The sequence below is a fragment of the Chiloscyllium punctatum genome, chromosome 21 (genome assembly GCF_047496795.1).
Source record: "Chiloscyllium punctatum isolate Juve2018m chromosome 21, sChiPun1.3, whole genome shotgun sequence".
Taxonomy (NCBI): Eukaryota; Metazoa; Chordata; class Chondrichthyes; order Orectolobiformes; family Hemiscylliidae; genus Chiloscyllium; species Chiloscyllium punctatum.
The window spans coordinates 68,297,921-68,314,458 of record NC_092759.1 but is presented as its reverse complement, the minus strand read 5'-3'; positions in this window follow the sequence as shown (position 1 = coordinate 68,314,458).

Below are 16,538 nucleotides of genomic sequence, written 5' to 3'. Positions count from 1 at the left end.
CATCTTTCACCATTTTCTCTCTCCCTCTCTCTCTCTTTCCCTTTCTCTCCCCCACACCCTCTCTCGCACCCCCTCTCGTGCGCACCCTCTCTCTTGATCGTGCCTTGTCTCTCTCTGCCCCCTCTCTCTCCTCTCTATCTCTTACGCTTCTCTCTCGCACCCTCTATAACTCTCCTTCAACCTATCCCTCTCTCTCTCCCTCACACCTCTCTCTCTCACCCCATCAATCTCGCTCAACCCCTCTCACTCTTGCTCTCCCCACCATTAGACTCCCTCGCACCTCTCTTTCTCACCAGCCCTCTCTCTCACACTTAACCCCTGCATAACTAACCCTCACCACCGTTTTCTCTCTCACTCGTCCCATTTATAACTCTCCCTCACCACTCCCTCTCTCGTTCAACCCCTATCTCTCACTCACTCCCTGTCTCTCGCTCGCTACTGTATAACTCTCCCACAACCTCATTTCTCATCCACTTACAAACCACACTCTCACTGAACCCCTCTATAACTCTCCCTCACCCCCTCTTTCGTTCACCAACTCGGCGTCGCTCGGTCCTTCTATAACTCCTCCTCACCACGCTTTCTCTCTCACTCACCCACTTTTATAGCTCTCCCTCACACCGCCCTATTTCGCTCAAGCCCATCTTGCTTGCTCACACCCCCATAAGTCTTCCTGTGATCCAACCTCGCTCATTCCGTTCTCTCTCGCTCACCCCAACTCTCTCTCTCTCCCACTCTCGGTCGCCACTCACCGTATCTCACTCCCCTTTTAAGGTTAAGCTGAAAGAGTTAGAAATAACACATTCTCAATCCACCTCACAGAACCAGCCCACACCCCATAAAGCCAGAGGAGAGATCCGTTCACCGTGGAACACGGTGTAGACCCGGCGAATGTACTTTCAGTACAAACCAGCAATCTGTGCAGATTCATCCATTGCACTGGTCAAAACAATCCAGCAATATGGCCAGAGTGGAACACTGCACAGAACAGATCAGGGCACTGATCTATAATCCAAGACCACATATCTGTCCAGCGCAGTGAGAAGTTCAGACCACAGCAGTTCATTGATCTATAAACCCGGACGAGATATCTGTACAGTACCAGGAGAAGTGCAGACCACAGCAGTGTATTGATCTATAAACCCGGATTAGATATCTGTACAGCACCGGGAGGAGTGCACACCATAGCAGGGAATTGATCTATAAACCCGGATTCAATATCTGTCCAGCACGGGGAGCTCTGCAGTTCACAGCAGTGCATTGATCTATAAACACGGACTACATATCTGCCCAACACCAGGAGAAATGCAGACCACAGCAGGGCATTGATCTCTCAACCCGGATTCGATATCTGTCCAACACGGGGAGCTGTGCAGACCACAGTAGTGCATTGATCTATAACCCCAAACTCGATAACTGTCCAGCACGGGGAGCTGTGCAGACCACAGCAGGGCATTGATCTATAACCCTGAACCAGATAGTCTGACCAGCACAGCGACCTGTGCAGTGGTCACCCGTGAATTAATCTGTAAACCAGGAGCAGTTACCCTCCCAACATGTAGGACTGTGTACCCCACCCCAGTGCATTTATCTGTAACCAAGGAGCATGTACCCTCCCAGCATGTAGGACTGTGTACCCCACCCCAGTGCATTGATCAATAAATCAGGAGCAGTTATCCTCCCAGCATGTTTGACTGTGTAGACAACCACAGTGCACTGATCTGTAACACTGCAGTCGATCACTGCCCAGTGTGGGGAAACTTGCAGCCCATGCTTGAAGTGACAGATGTGCAGCTCACATCGATTTCCAGCTCCATCTCTCCATAGTGCCCTGACAAGGGGGTTCTGTGAGTGTGAACATCACTGCCACAGAGATACAGAGATGGAGAAGGAATCAGTGAACAATAAAAAATGAGAGGGGTATAGGAAAAAGACAGAGACGGGGAGACTGAGAGACAGTGTTATGGAAGGATGTGTTCCCAGGTTTCAGAATGCTGACATTAAAACATTTTAACAGAATCCTGTAACATAAGTGTTTCCAGGAATGGTTGGTGAACAGGATATTGGTGGGAGTTCAGGTGATGCAGAGTGTTGGATGATTATTTGTTCTCAGCTTTGTATCTGGGTGTAGGGTCAGCAGCGTCTTTGACTCATTGAGCTAAATCTAACAATAATTTGTCTCAGTACCATTTCCATTGTCTGTGACAGAGGGATCATCTACACAAGGCCGAGCTAGTTTCCTGGTGCTATCTTATCGAACTCACCTCATTAACTACTCACCCTACACCATGGTGTCCCTCTCATTCAATACCAGCCCGATTCTCCCACCCAATATGGCTGGAGGTACTCACCACCCCTGGATAGTACATGATCCATGACATTGGCGCTACCTTTAAGAGGCCACTGAGCACACAGTTGAGCTTTCTCTGTTAGGAGCTGCGCTGGAAAGTTTATTCCGAGTATGGCAGATAAGGGGCAATTACACCACGGTTTGTCGACAGGGGCACGGAGGTGCTGGTGGATGGTCTAGTTCAGAGGGGGACCATTCTCTTCCCAGAGTGGGCCACACCACCAGAACCACCGAGCATGGTCTCAGCTCACCAACCAGCTCAGTGCTCTAACTACAGTCAGAAGAAATGTCCAGCAATACAGGACAAGCATCAATCACCTTCTCCGCTCTGTCAGGATAAGGGTCACTGTACTCTCTCTGCTCACTCACACTCACTGTATATCTGTTAAAGCACCGACCCCGAACAAGGCTCATGGTCCACCACTCTCACTGCCGCATGCAGCACCTTCTCTCTCTCTCTCTCTCTCTCTCTGTCTCTTTCTGTCTCTCTTTCTCTCTGTCTCTCCCTCCACTTTACCCCACCCCCCACCAAATTAATAACACTGCATGGATACAACACTGTGGACCGACTCCCTCCGGACACCTCACCATGACCCCCTCCCCACCTACACTAACACTAACAGCAGGGCCACCCACTCCCACCCTCCCTCTCTCCCTCCCTTTCTCCCATTCCAGGAGAAACAGCCTGGAATAGGACAGAAAGGGCCTATCCGTGTGATGGAGTGCCCGATATCTGTTCCCTCATCCCCCTCCCCCTGCCATTTGGGGAGGACCCTGGTACGAGCCGGAGAGGACCAGGACGCCTCGTGTGGTGATTCTGAAACATCCACGTCCCACCGACGGAGTAAGGAGCAATGTTCAGTGAAGGGCAATTCTCACTTTAAACCCACTGGCAGCTCCGTTTCCCCCCGGCACAACTTAGAAGCCGTGGATCTGATGCCACCTCCCTTTTGTGTCGAACTGGTACAAATAGAATCCCCACGGTCTCGGTGGGCAGGAGGGTGGGCTCACAACACATCGTCACCACCACCTCCCAGGAAGGGAGCACCGAGACTCCCTCCTACACCTCCCCCTGTAAACAGCTCAGATACTGAAACTGATCTGTGATAGTTAGTGCTCTCCCCACTTGTCCTGACATCTTCAACAATCTGTGCTCATATACACACAGCGCTCTCTGCTCCTGTACCCCCTTTATAATGGCAAAGCCTGTTTTAAACTGTTTTCCATTGTCTTTCCTCACAAAGTGCATCACCTCAAACTGCTCTGCATTGATCCCCATCTGTCATAAACCTGAACACTACATCAACGTGTGATTGTCCTGTTAGAGTTCCACACTGTCCTCCATAGACTTCAGAGTTCTTCCAGGTTCAGTGCCATCTACAAACATTGAGATTGTTCTAGTGTCACAGTCCCCATGAAACAACTGAAATCCTGCCCCACATACACGAGTGTGAGCAAGTGAAATACTGATATATTCCTATGGACAAAGTCAAATAATGACATGCTGTCAATGGAGCAAGTAAAGTCCTGACACACACCAGACGGAGCGAATGAAATATTGACAAACCACAGAGCAAAGGAAATCCGGATAGGATCCACTTATCGATATTCATCAGGATATAATGTGATGTAGTTGAAAGTGTGTACTATACCTTTATGAGAGGGTGAATGCTGTTCTTAACTGAGAGCTTACAAGCACCTGTGGTATGAGAGGATGGCAGACCCAGACACAGTATATTGTTATAGAGCTGGATTCGGGTAATAAGCAGTTAAGAGATAGAGGGTCCCAGTGTTGTGATTAGTTGATGTAAATTGTTCACTTTTAGAGTGAAAAAAATAAATTGATATTTTTTATTTAACAGATCTGTCCCTCATATTTTGAAAGTTTACGGGGCGAATAGAGTATTTCTTTATGTTTCATTTAAATTACCAGATGTGCTTCACGCCGTGTCCTCATCAACCCCGTGTGTGTATCTGTGTGTCTCTGTGTGGGGAAAGTCTGGCAGTCTCTGTAATGCTTAAAGTGATGCAATGCCACCCTCTGCTGGCCTCCACACGCCACTGCACAGGCATTGGCAGAGGGTGAAAACCAAGAGGGATTCATTCAGAGATGGGGAGGGAGAAGGCAGCTGCTCACAGCACCATCCAAACTGATGTCTTATCCATGGATTGATCTAAATGCCCTTTAAACGTTGAAACTGTCCCTGCTATCACCACTTCCTCTGGAAGTTTATTCCACACACAAGCCAGCTTCTGTCTAACATAATTACCTCTCATGACTTGCGTAAATCTTTTTTCCTCGCACCTTAAAAATCCCTCAGTTTTGAATCCTCAACTCTGGAGAAAAGATATTAGCTCTTCAGCTTCTCTGTAATCATCATTATTTTATAAACCTCTGTAAAGTTACTGTTTAATCTCATATTCTTCAGTGAAACAATTCCCAGCCTATCCAGCCTCTCCTTATAGCTCACTCCCTCCTTTCCCAGCAACATCCAGGTTAATCTCTTCTCAATCCTCTCCAGTTTAATAATTTCAAAGTCAGTAATATCAAAGTGAATAGTCAAGGTATTTTCTAAGGGTACGGGGAGTCCAACACTAGAGGACACAGGCTTAAGGTGAGAGGGGAAACATTTAAAAGGGACCTAAGGGGCAGCTTTTTCACCCAGAGGGTGGTGTGCCTATGGAATGAGCGGGAAGGGTGACCGGACTGGACACTGTATTCCAGAAGAGGTCTCACCAATGTTCTGTACAACCACAACATGACGTCCCCACTCAAAGGTCTATCCTATGAAGACATGTGTGTTAAACACCTTCTTAACCACACTATCTATTGAGATGCAAATTTTAAAGAATTAAACCTGACGGCCTAGGTTTCTGTACTACAGCACTGCCAAAGGCTCTACTTTTAATTGAATAGGTCCTGCTGTTGTTTGATTTACCAAACCCAATACCTCGCATTAATCCAAACTAAACTCCATCAGCCACCCCTCAGCCCAATGAGTGATATTACTGTCACGTCCCCCTCCCCCTTCAATTTTAAAACGCCCATCCATCTCCAGCAGGCCTACACACTCCGGCCTTGAGTTTCGCAAAGGCCCTGAGCTTGGGTTGCCTTGTGTGGTTAGGGGGAGGAGGGACAGATTGCAGACACAGTCAGTTGGGAGGAGAGGCTGGACAGTAATCAGCGGCCTGGTGTCATTTCATGGTTTTAGGAAAAGGGGAGTATCACGTAAGAGTTGGCTAAGAGTGATCGGTGTTTTGGGGTCAGAAATTAAGCTCTTCCTTCGTCTCTGGTGTTCAGTAATAAATATCTATTTGAAACCCTTTATTGGGCAGAGTGTGTCTCCAGGATTTCTTTCCTTAATATTGCAGACTACAGATAATAGCAATTAAAGGTGTTTATAGTTAATTTCGATGGCGCAGCACGTACACTCAATATCCTACAGTTGAGACAAATATCTTACATTTGTTTAACAATACAAAGTGTTTTGTGTAGTTCAGTAATGGTAACCTGATTATCATATATCCACACCGAGCTGAAAGTGGGCACTAAAATATGGCCCAAAATCTGGGAATGGTAGCGTGGTGGGTAGTGCCCCTGCCTCTGAGCCAGAGCTCTGGATTTGATTCCAATTCCTGAACTCGTGTGGTAGTGTTCAAAGCTTTGGGCTAGAAGGCCTGGATTCAAGTCCTGCCTATTGCAAAGGTATGTCACAGCACGTCAGGACAGTCTGATGAACAAACACACAGGGGAATAATGTTACAGCTTTATGGGTATTGCTGAGTGGTGCTGGTGTCCCTACCTCTGAGCACAAAGGTCTAGGTGTAAATCCCACAGAAGTGTCTCAGGATACATCTGAACAAACTGATTAAAATGGATTTAGAATTGTGACCTGATGGAGAAGGAAGAGGTGTCAGTATTGCATTTCAGAATTTAGGCCCAGGATGACTGAAAGTACAGCCATTCGGGTTGTCTGGAGTCACATTATGCAGCAGTAAAGGGTTTATAAATTCAAAATGGCCATGGATAGGGTGAGTAGTCAGGGGTTTCTTCCCAGGTTAGGGGTTTCCAAAACTAGAGGGCATTGGTGGAAAGTGAGAGGGGAAAGGTTTTGAAGAGGCCTAAAGGGCACCTTTTCACACAGAGGGTGGTCTGCGTATGGAATGAGCTGCCAGAGGAAGTGGTGGAGGCTGGTACAGCTACAGCATCTGGCTACTGAGAGACCTGGCAAGCTTTTCCAGCAATTTCTGTATTTCTTTAAAAAGTGCATTCAGTTTAACACAGGTATTCTGAATAAATTAAGCATTTTTATTTTTTAATGACGCAGGGACATATAAACATATCTTCAAATTGACCAAGACCATTTTTCTGCTAAGGGCATGGCTCTGTGTATGACAGCAGCAATGATACACCTACATGGAACAGGGAATGTGATGGAGGCATAGTTTGGACAATGTACAAGGAGACCTCACATGGTCCAGTTTGGGGGAGGATGACATTACTGTGTGATTCAACTCAGAGAGGGAGAAAACGTAATCTGCCTGAGAAGGAATGGCCTATTGCACTCGCTCTCCTTGATTGTTCCTCATCACACCAATGTCTGCGAGCTAAAAAAAAAACCTCGACAGTCATCGTTACCATTCTTATTTTTATGGTATCCCTGCAGTGTGTAAAAAGGCCCTTCGACCCAACAAGTCCATACCAACCTACTTCCCTATATTTACCCCTGACTATTGCACATAACCTAGAAATCCCTGAACACTACAGACAATTTAGCATGACCAATCCACCGAACCTACATAGTTTGTGGGAGGAAACTGGATCAACCACTAGAAGCTCACATAGGAAAGTGGAGTATGTACAAACTCCACACAGACAGTCACCCAAGGCTGGAATCGACCCCAAGTCCCTGGTGCTGTGAGGTAGCAGTGCTAACCACCGTGCTACCCTTTGGATGATCCCTAACCAGAATTCACTGGAATCTACTCACTGCCTAAAGCAAAGGGAATCCAGCCAAATCCAAACTCTCCCAGGATGAAATCGCATTGCTCGCAGCTTGTGTGAGTACAATATCTTCAGAAGCAGAATAACGTTTTGGACAATCTCACAATTTTTCCTTGGTCACGTGTTCCAATAATATTTGGACCAAGTTCTTTCAAGTTAAAATTGCAGAGATTGTGTGTGTGTGTGTGTGTGTGTGTGTGTGTGTGTGTGTGTGTGTGTGTGTGTGTGTGTGTGTGTGTGTGTGTGTGTGTGTGTGTGTGTGTGTGTCAGTGGTTTTAGAAAGTGAAATATTGATTATATAATTGCAATACCCAAACAGTTTGCCATTCTTCTTTCCATCATAGTTTGAGTAACATTGCTCTGGATCATAAACGTGTTGTTTCAGCAGATTAAAGAAACTAGCCTGACTTGTTCCTAACACTGACCGTGACCAAGTCTGAGACCGATATCATCGGCCATATCACCAACCTGGTTACATTTAACATTTGTTGAGAGCAGTGGAGGAGTGGGATAAGAAAAGGAAACAGTGACCCAAAAAGCCGGGGAACTATAGACCGGTGAGCTTGATGTCAGTGGTGGGTAAGTTGTTGGAGGGGATTCTGAGGGACACGATTTACATACATTTGGGAAAGCAAGGGCTGATCGGGGTAGACAACGTCGCTTTCTGCATGGGAGATCATGTCTCATTAATTTGGTTGAGTTTTTTGAAGGGGCAGCAAAGAAGATTGATGAAGGCAATTCTGTAGACATTGTCTATATGGACTTCAGCAAGGTGTTCTTTTAAAGAACAAAGATCAAAGAAAATTTACAGCCCAGGAACAGGCCCTTCGCCCTCCAAGCCTGAGCCGATCCAAATGTACTGTTTAAATCTGTCGGTCAATTCCTAAGCATCTGTCTTCCTCTGCTCCCCACCTACTCATGCATCTGTACAGACGCATCTTAAATGAATCTATCGTGCCTGCCACTACCACCTCTGCTGGCAATGTGTTCCAAACGCCAAACACGCTCTGTTTGAATGACTTACAGCGTGTATCCCCATTAAACTTTCCACCTCTCACTTTAAAATAAAACCTCTCGTTATTAAATGCTTCAACCTGGGAAAAAGCTTGTCTCCATCCACCCTGACTATACCCTTCATGATTTTGCAAACCTTAATCAGGTCCCCCTTCAATCTCCTTCTATCTAGTGAAAATAAACCTAACCTACTCAGACTCTCGTCATTGCTAGTATTTCATTCTGATTGGTAGACAGATTAGTAAGTTTCAGTCACATGGGACACAGAAGAAGCTTGTCACAAATGGCTTGAAGGAAGAGGGATATTTTTCACCCTGGAGGATTGTGAGCAGCAGTGTGCTGTAAGAATTAGTACTCAGTTCACTGCATTTCATCATTTATGTAAAGGATTATGATGTGAATATTGGGGCCATAGTTAGTAAGTTTACAGATGACAGCAGAAAGATGGTGTAGTCGATTATCACAGTGTACAACGAGACCACAATCAGATGGGACAAAGAGGCAAGGAGTGACAGATGAAGTTTAATTTAGATAAATATGAGGTTTTGCATTTTGGGAAGGCAAATCAGGGCAGACATTATATACTTCATGGTCAGGTCCTGGGGCATGTTGTGAAACAAATGCACATAGGGTTACATGTACATTGTTCCTTGAAAGTGGAGTCGCTGTTAGACAGAGTGGTGCTGAACACATTTGGCACATTTGTCTTAATCTTAATTGAGCATAGGAGTTGGGGTGGTATGTTGTATCTGTACAGGACGTTGCTGAGGCCACTTTAAGAATACTGCGTACAACTCGGTTTTCTGCAGAAATAACTTACATGGATGTTCCAGAACTGGAGGTTTGAGCTTTAGGGAGAGGCTGATTAGGTTGTGGTGTTTCCCCCTGGAGTCTCAGAGGTTGACGGGTGACGTTATAGAGGTTTATAAAACCAGCAGGGGCATGGATATTCTGAACAGCCACGTTCTGCTCTCCAGGATAGCGGAGTCCAGAACAAGACAGCTTAGGTTGAAGGCGAGGGGGATTGATTTAGAAGGGACCTGAAGGTAAATGATTCACACAGAGAGTGGTGTGTGTATATAAAATGCTGTCAGAAGAAGTGGTGAAGGCGGTTACACTCGCACATTTAAATAATACCTGAAAGAGGAGGGATATTTACAAAATGCTGGCAAATGGGACTGGATCAGTTTTGATATCTAATCGGAGTGAACAGATTGGACTGACGGGTCTGCTTTCGTTCTGCATGACTCTGGTTCTATAAGAGAGATGATGAAAAATTCTGTAAGCTCCTTTCAAATCGGACATCTCTTCTCTGGAAGTTTATCATGACTCTATGTTCACATTGATTAAAAGCTGCATTAGTTAAATATTTGACAAAGAAGTGAGTCACGGATAATGAGATACAGATAGGAAAGTGGGGCTGAGACCCCAACCTGATCAGCCACAATCTTACTGCCTGGTGGAGTAGGCTCAAAGTATCTCATGACCCACTCCTACTCCTCAGTTCAATGTTCCTGTGTTCCATTCAGCCCCTCATACCCGCTAGACAGGAACAGTTGGAGGCCGCTTACACCTATAACCTTGTGCATAGAAACAGAGGAGACCAATCAGTACCTCAAGACTGTCACACATGCGTTGAGGTGATTTGGGAAATGTAATTGGAAAATCCAGGCTGGGTAAGAAAGAGGCCCCTCATCTCTCTTTAGAAAGCTTTCCCTATCTGCAGCTTGTGCTCCATTTGTTGGTCATGTTGTAGACCCAGATTCACTGTGAATACAGCCCACATACCTCACCCAGAGATGGCTCACAAAATCATCTGGTCTCCCTGACTGCAATATGCAATACCAGAACATTCAAGAAAATAACACCCACTAACTTTCCAATAACAGAATATGAGAACATCAGAAACAGGGGCATGTCGATCACTCCCCAAACCTGCCTTGCCCTTCACTAAGATCTTGGCTGATCTGCTCCTGGCCTCAAATCCTCTTTCATACCCAACTCTTCATAGCCCTCAACTCTCTGACAGGTCAATATCCATCTATTTCCTCTTCAAATACTTTCAGTCATCTAGCTCCTGGTACACTCTTTAGAAGAGAAATCCTGACATTCAATACCTCCTGTTTGAAGAATACACTTGCTGGTCCTATATCATGGCTTTTTGATGCGAACAAAAGATGTTGAGACAAGGATTCAGTTAAAAATGACTGGCCCCGATATCAAGGCAATGGTTGACTTCTGTTGACATCAAGGAGCTGGACTTATGGGAATCAGACTGAACTGTCCAGTGTTTGGTGTCAAACATGGCACAAAGGAAGATGTTCATCATCTCTGTCCTGGGTCACCTCCGTGGGAGATCCTCAGTGTAGCTTCCTCTTCACAAACATCTTCAGCTGCTTCTTCAATGTCTCCCCACCCTCACCCTCACCATCATAAGATCAGAAGTGGGGATCGTGAATGAAGATTCCACAATGTTCAGAACGTTTCAGAACGTTTTGCTGAACTGGTCTGTGTCCATGTGCAGCAAGACCTAGGTTCCATTCAGGCTTGTGCTGTTAACGTATCAGTAACATTCATGTAACAGCACTGCCTGACACTGCACATTGCCACAGTAAAACAAGTTCATTCAGCACCTCACGCTGGTTTCACAGGAATATGAGGAAGCCATTCAGTCCATTGACATTATTGGAGATGAACAAGGACAGCCTATTCAGTGCCTCCAGCCTATTACTCAGGAAGAGAAGGAGTCTAGTGTGATGGACCACATCAGAGCCCCTCGAAAATATTTGACGGCAATAGTTAGAATTTCATGTTTTCATAGTTTAAAGGAAATGTAAAGTTTCTGTTCCAGATGCACTGTGACTAGTCAAACTACTCGGTGTGAAGCAAAACACCATCTATTTCAACACGAAAGAAGAAATAAGGTGGCACAGTGGTTAGCACTGCTGCCTCACAGCGCCAGAGACCTGGGTTCAATTCTCGCCTCAGGTGACTGACTGTGTGGAGTTTGCACGTTCTCCCCGTGTCTGCGTGGGTTTCCTCCGGGTGCTCCGGTTTCCTCCCACACTCCAAAGATGAGCAGGTTCGGTGAATTGACCATGCTAAATTGCCCGTAGTGTTAGGTAAGGGGTAGAAGTAGGGGTATGGGTGGGTTGCGCTTCGGCGGGGCGGTGTGGACTTGTTGGGCCGAAGGGCCTGTTTCCACACTGTAAGTAATCTAAAATCTAAATCTAAAAAGAGGAATTTAGAATGACGTAATTCTATTGGACAAGTTAACAGAATCTAGGAGCTGTTACTCATGAACTGTTCCAATATAGGAAAATCCCATAAACGCAGCCCTTGGCAAAAAGAAATACTCAGACACAGAATGTCCCAAATATTTTTTCCAGCCCAGGAATTAAACAAGCGTCAGTGAAAATTCAGAGAGGGTAGCAACCAGGAAACATTCCCTGAAGATTCCAACACTGTGGAGACCCCAATAGTTTCTGATGTTACTGAGAAATCAAAACCCAGAGATCCTAATCTGTGAGAGCTGGCCCCACCCATTCAGGCTGCATTAAAATTATCCTAAGGCCTCCCTAGCTGTTACTCAAGTGGTCTTAACTATCCAACTTGATAACAATTCTTCAATCTCTCTCATAAAAGAAACCAGGACAAAATGACCTCTTAAAGCTGCAGCACCATCACACTTGTCACTACATCGCGCTGTCAAACAGGAACCAGGGGTAACCAGTCAGACCCATGGCCCTGTCCAATTCGACAAGGAAGAAGCCAGTCAGTCCCTTGAGTCAATTGTACAGGAACAGTAGGAGGCCATTCCCACCTCAATGCACTTACACGGGGGAAGAGGTACTTGAAGCTGATTCCTGATGAATGTCTTATGCCCATTACGTCGATTCCCCTGCTTCAAGGATGCTGCCTGACTTGCTGTGCTTTTCCAGCAATCGACTCTCTACTCTGATCTCCAGCATCGGCAGTCATAGGTGTCTTCTAAATGATGCTCGAACATGATGAACAAGTGGGGCAGAAGCTGCACAGACAGACTGTTCCACGTTGTTCCAGGTGGCTCCGTTGCTCATGATACACATGTGGGACTTTAACGTGGCTTTCTCGTGGTAAGCAGGGAAGCCATATGTCTTGTGTGAAATTTCAAGAAGGCATCTTTCATCTCTGAGAAGACAGTCTGGTGTTCTCTACGTAGGGCGGAAGCTGGTGGGAATTGCTACCTGTTTCAGAATGAAGGTATTGTGGCTGCTGTTGGGGATTGTGAGCAACCTGACGTTCAGTACAGGATTCACACACCGACTGCACTTTAACATGGGGAGAGTTTTTTAGGCATATAAACTATTAGGAAAGTCACGTTAGACTGATAAATGGACTCTCTAAGTTCAAATAATGCTGATCTTGTTCATGTTGATTTTGTCTAGTGCACGTCCTGTTCAGTGTATTTCCGTCCAAGTCTATTTCCACCCTATGATCTGTCTGGCCATGCTTACTATGATCTGCCTCCACTGCTCATAAACAAAGTGTTTCCCTGTACTGAGGTACACGTGACAGTAAATCAAACCAATCAATCCTGGGTAAAGTATGGAATTTCTCTCCCTATCAATGTCTGTTTTGGAAATAAGTGATCGCTGCCACTCCTCGTGTTTCGGCATCACCATTTCTTCGTCTCTGACAGCTCTACAGATTAAACACTCCGCTTATTCACTCTATCCTCATGTTACCATCACCCGTGTCTGTGGTAAGGAGATCATTCCTTACAAAGGACATCAAATCTGTAGAGAGTGCTCCAAATGCTCTCTCAGCAAGGCTCTACAACAGCAGGAAGATGGCTTTACTTATGTACTCGAATCATCTTAAAATGAAGGACAGCATACCATTGACTGCACCCATTACTTACACAGGGTTTGATTCAGACCGGTCAGCATAGACTTGTGAGTCGGAGATCATGCTTGCCAAATCTCTTAGAGTCCTTTGGTGAAGTGACCAAGAATGTTGATGAGGGCAGAGCGGTTAACGTAGTCTCTTTGGATTTCAGTAAGGCCTTTCATAAGGTTCCACATGCAGGCTGCTCTGGAAGGTTCCATCACATAGAATACTGGGGGAACTGGCCAACTGGATACACAGTTGGCTTGTTGATAGGAAGCAGAGGGTTTAGTGGAAGGATGCTTGTCAGACTGGAGGTTGGGTCCATAGCTTTTTGTTATCTATGATTTGGTTGAGAATGCACAAGGCATGATTAGTAAGTTTGCAGATGACACTAAAATAAGCGGCAGCATGATCAGTGAGAAAGTTTATCAGAAATTGCAGCAGGACCTTAATCAGGTGGGCAATTGGGCTGAGAAATGGCAAATGGAATTTAATATAGATGTGTAAGGGCTTGCAGTTTGGAATCTCAAATCAAGGTGGGAGTTTCACGGTGAATGGGCGGGCCTTAAGGGGTGTAATGGGCAGAGAGACCTTGGAATTCATGTGCACAGTTCCCTGAGAGTGGAGTCACAGGAAGGCAGGGCAGTGAAGAAGGCTTTTGGCACACTGTCCTTCGTCAGGCAGGACGTTGAGTATAGAAGTTGGGAATTAATTTTGCAGTTACACAGGATTTTGGTAAGGCCGCACTTGGAGTATTCTGTTCAGTTTTGTCAACTTGTAATAGGGAGGATATAATGAAATTAGAAAGTGTGCAGAAGAAATTTACAAGGACGTTGCCAGAACCCAATGGTCCGAGTTATAGGGAGAGGTTGGATAAGCTATGACCTTTTCTTTAGAGTGTAGGAGACTGAGGGGGACCTTATAAAGCTGTATAAGATCATGAGGGATATGGATAGGGTGAATGCTCACAGTCTTTTCCAACGTTTAGAGAATCGAGGACGAGAGGGGACCAGTTTAAGTTTAAAGGGGAAGGAATAAAAGGGAACCTGAGGGACGACTTATTTACATAAATGGCTGGGATTTGGATGAGCTGCCAGAAGATATTGCTGAGGGGGTGTATTAACAACATTTCAAAAGCATTTGGATAAATATGTGGATAGGAAAGGACTAGAATGATATGGGCCAACTGCAGGGACATGGGGTTAGTGTGGATGGACATTTGCAAGGTGGAGCCGAACCCCTTTGTTAATGAAAACCAAACACCCAGAAAAGCTCGCCTCACATCGTATTCTATTAACATATGAGTGACACAGATCTCCTACATTCCACTATTTAAACAAAAATTAGCAAGTTAGTTTCTTTACTTTAATAGTGAACACTAAACAAAAACTATTCGCAAATACAAGCCCGTCCTTTCTTAGCTACTTACTATCTGACTCCAACTCTGTAAAAATATGCTGTTCCAACAACCCACTTATTAAACGTTACAATCTCAAGACCACACAGTCTCTATCTTCCCCACTGTGTTCACTCTTTCAGCTGCTGATCTCCCTGGGTCATTTTTTAAATGCAAGTATGTTTTACGTGAACACGTGTCTTTGATAGAGAGTGTTTGAGATGGTCAGTTAAAACTCCTGCTCTACATCAGTTAATCTGCTGTTGGATGGCAGTGGCACTCCTTCAATTTTTAAAATGCTGCATTTATTTACTTTCCATGACACAATAATTCTCATTATTTGATTGATTTCCAGGTGTACTAACAATAATATTCAAATTCTATTGGCTTCTGATACTCTGAGCATTATTTAAAGTCTCTGATTGCATTTGAATTGCTGTCAAAACAGCAACCAAAACTCAGCCTTCCATTTCCCAGCTAATTGATACATTTGGAGCAGTCTGACCTTTAGCTGGCATCTGTGGCTGTACTTTCGATTCAGCAAAACCCGTCCTATCTTAAAGTGAACAGATATTGATTAGATTCCAGGCAGTAATACACCCTGGGCTATCTGTTATTCTGTATACTAACATCCTTGACCCCTCGATTAGATTCCAGGTCGTAACTCAGTCCGGGGTATCCGTTAATCTGTACGTAAACAACCCTGAACCCCTCGATTACATTCCAGGCTGTAACTCAGTCCGGGGTATCTGTTATTCTGCATATAAACCACCCGGAACCCCTCAATTAGTTTCCAGGCTGTACCACACCCCAGGACATCGGTTATTCTGTATATAAACCATCCTGAACCCCTCGATTAGACAGCAGGCTGTAACTCACTCTGGGCTATCTGTTATTCTGTGTATATCCCACCCTGAACACCTCGATTCAATTCCAGGCTGTATCTCACTGCGGGCTATCTGTTATTCTGAATATGAGCCACCATGAACACCTCGATTCGATTCCAGGCTGTACCTCACACCGGGCTATCTGTTATTCTGTTTATAAACCATCCTGAACCCGGCGATTAGATTCCAGGCAGTAACCTCCTGTCAGGGTTGAAAGGGAAGGCTGGTAGTTATAGGGAATGCTGGCTGACTAAAGAAATTGAGGGTTTCATTCAGAAAAAGAAGGAAGCATATGTCAGGTATAGACAGGATAGATCAAGTGAATCCTTAGAAGAGTATAAAGGAAGTTGGATTACACTTAAGAGGGAAATCAGGAAGACAAAATGAGGACATGAGATAGCTTTCGTAAATAGAATTAAGGAGAATCCAAAGTGTTTTTACAAATATATTAAGGACAAAGCGTAACTCGGGAGAGAATAGAGCCCCTGAAAGATCAGCAAGGCGGCCTTTGTGTGGAGCCACAGAAAATGGGGGAGATATTAAATGAATATTTTGCATCAGTATTTACTGTGGAAAAGGATATGGAAGATATAGACTGCAGAGAAAACGATGGTGACATCTTGCAAAATGTTGCAGATATGCAGAGGAGGAAGTGCTGGATGTCTTGAAATGGTTAAAGGTGGATAAATCCCCAGGATCTGATCAGGTGTACCCGAGAACTCTGTGGAAAGCTAGAAAAGTGATAGCTCGGCCTCTTGCTGAGATATTTGTGTCATTAATAGTCACAGGTGAGATGCTGGAAGACTGGAGGTTGACAAACTGGTGCCACTGTTTAAGAAGGGCGGTAAAGACAAGCCAGGGAACTATAGACTGGTGAGCCTGACCTCGGCGGTGGGCAAGTTGTTGGAGGGAATCCTGAGGGACAGGATGTACATGAAGTTGGAAAGGCAAGGACTGATTCGGGATAGTGAACATGGCTTTGTGCGTGGGAAATCATGTCTCACAAACTTGATT